General features: G+C 34.6%; 1 protein-coding gene across 4 annotated transcripts in view; it reads right to left on the bottom strand.

The window, feature by feature from the left end:
* LOC106880892 (enolase-phosphatase E1) overlaps positions 1–2,051 on the bottom strand; it is a 210,473-nt gene extending 208,422 nt beyond the window's left edge. For 3 of the 4 annotated variants that reach the window (XM_052971469.1, XM_052971468.1, XM_052971472.1), the window contains exon 1: positions 1,885–2,051. The gene's annotated coding sequence lies outside the window, so the exon portion shown is untranslated. The remainder of the gene's footprint in view (positions 1–1,884) is intronic. The other variant, XM_052971473.1, reaches the window with a different exon arrangement.
* Positions 2,052–2,548: the final 497 nt, after the last annotated feature.

Here is a 2,548-nt window from a genome sequence, read left to right as displayed (position 1 = left end):
TAGATCATTTGATTCATATGGCTAACCCTCATTTCTAGACTATTCCAGTAAAAGACTGATTTAAATTCTGAAGGAGTGTAATAAACATGTTAAATTGGTGAAGTGCAATATAGTTGCACTTGCAGGGCTGCAAAATGGTGGCTGATAGCAGAAAGCTAAAGAATGGTGCATAGCATGGAAGAGAGAAACTGCTTCTATGTACAATTTATTATTTTGAGTAAGCATCATGTTGGCACAAGGCAAGAATCAATAATGCTTTGAACAGAAACAGACATCATGCAAGTACGTGGTCTTTGACTGACATGTACATGAAAGAGAAATGTGTAACAAAAATTAGAGAAAAATCAAGAAATGGAATTTAAGAGAATGTTTAATAAAAGAAGAAAATAAAAAAGACAAGAAAGAGGTGAGTGAAACCAGGAATATGAACAAAGAATGGGAGGAAATTTTAAATGATGCTGATTTTGATCATGATGGGGATTGTGGTAAAGATGATGAATGTGGACAGGGAAATGAACATTTAAATGCATATATAGGTGTGGGTTACAAATATAGTAAAAAATGAATCTCGTTTTGGGGGAGTGGAGAATCAGTTAAGATGCCAAACGTTTCCCTCCCGACAACTGATAAGAATCCAATTCTTTGAATCATAAAAATGGGAGAAAATATTTTTAACGAAATAAAAATTTGGTTAGTTTTAACATACAGCTGTTAGGTTTCAATAAAAAGTATCTTTTCCTTCTCAAAATCAGTTTTACAACGCATCACAGTGCGTTAAAGAGAAAATATTAAATTTTGCTTTTCCTAATAAGCATTCATTCTTTCTTTAGAATGAATGCACTGCTAAATAAATACTTAGAATCCGTATTATTTCTTAGTTTTTTTGTTTTTTTTCAAGAGCAATTTTGATTCTTGAACAATACAAAAGGATCCTTTATTGAGACAAAGGATAAAATTTTAACAAGGAAATGTTCGTTCTTATAAATTATAAAGAAACAATGAATAAAGGAGTGTGTGGGGGGGGGTGTTGAGGGTGAGAAGACATATCTTCAGATATAGTCAACAAGAGCAAAAATTAGGAATAGACTTCAAAAATCACAGTTTAATTAGGTTCTAGTGACAGAGGAAGACTGTTAAGGAAATAGAAGTAATACTGGGCTTTGGCTAGAGAAATCGATCAAAATAGTAGAAGTTGTTAAAAGCATTGGTAGCTTTAATTACGTTCCTCAATATAAGGGGAAAATTACCAAATTGGAATTTTCAGTAACTCAGCGCGCTAAACGATAAATATTTAATTATTCCTTTCAAATATTTTTAATTGCGAAATCTAAAGATGTTTAAACATTTTCAGTAAAACACTACGCATTTTTTTAACCGTTTCCTTTCAAAAAAATCTACTTTTTCCATTGCATTTTAAACGGAATAAACATGAAAAAACAATGGAACCTGGCTATAGAAATACAGATCAATTTTTATATTAGTTTATATAGATTGTGGTTCTTTCTTACTTTCAATTCGATATCTGTCAAGCGGCAAAAAATTACCGACTATTTTCTTATTATTTTACGATATATCATTACAGCGACTTACTTTCCATAAATGAAAAAAATAGTAGTAATAATAAAAGAAATGAAATGAGATGATATCTAGTAACAAACACTAAATTCTACATTAAATTAATCGCTATACTTTAAAAGACAATGTATTTTTCAGGAGGTTTTGTTTGTGTCTTTTTGACATTTTCTTCTCTGGAGAAAAATACATACAAAGAGAGGGTTGGAAAACAACAAAACACAAACAACTTATCAGAAAAACTGGAGCAGAAGAAATCTGGCTATATTTAAAACATGGTTGAATGAAAAAGAATTAATTAATGTACACTACCTTTTAATAATTAACAGATTGGTTGTTTGTCAGAAATATAGTAACGCCGTTAGCAATATAGCGAGGGCCCCGTCCTCTGTTGAGAACCACGCCGTCCACAACAAGCACCGGGTAAAGAGACAACAGAACTGGTAGTGAATGAAAAAGCACTGACTGTACAATGAGTAGACAGCAGTAAGGCGGCGGCGAAGGCGGTGCAACTAACAGCAGGGCGACGGCGGAGGCTCGCTACGCGATGGGGGGGGGGAATGATTGGCGGGGGAGGTGACGGCAGACCTGAAATGATACACAAAGACTTCCAGTCACTTCACCTTGCTTTCTATCTCTCTCCTTTTTCTCTCTCTCTAATCTAATCTGTGTAACCCCTCCTAGCTTGTTATCTCTCAAACCGCCGTCTAGTAGGGCAGTGAACAGTGTCACTTCCTGAATGTCAGAGACATTACACACATACACATACAAATAACACACGCCACAACAACTATTCCACTGAGGTAGAAAGCAATACTACAGTGTGACTGTAGCTATAACTCCCTTCATCTTTATAAAACAGGAAGAGACAATGATATTTGAGGGAAAGTCCAATCTGCAGTGTATTATTTGTGATCAAATGTGTCGCCGTGATCGACATAATGAACACGTTTGGCGTGAACAACACACTGCATAC

This window comes from Octopus bimaculoides, chromosome 11, assembly GCF_001194135.2.
Source record: "Octopus bimaculoides isolate UCB-OBI-ISO-001 chromosome 11, ASM119413v2, whole genome shotgun sequence".
NCBI classification, from domain to species: Eukaryota; Metazoa; Mollusca; class Cephalopoda; order Octopoda; family Octopodidae; genus Octopus; species Octopus bimaculoides.
The sequence above is the reverse complement of the archived record's forward strand: the minus strand, read 5'-3'. Positions and strand labels throughout refer to the sequence as shown.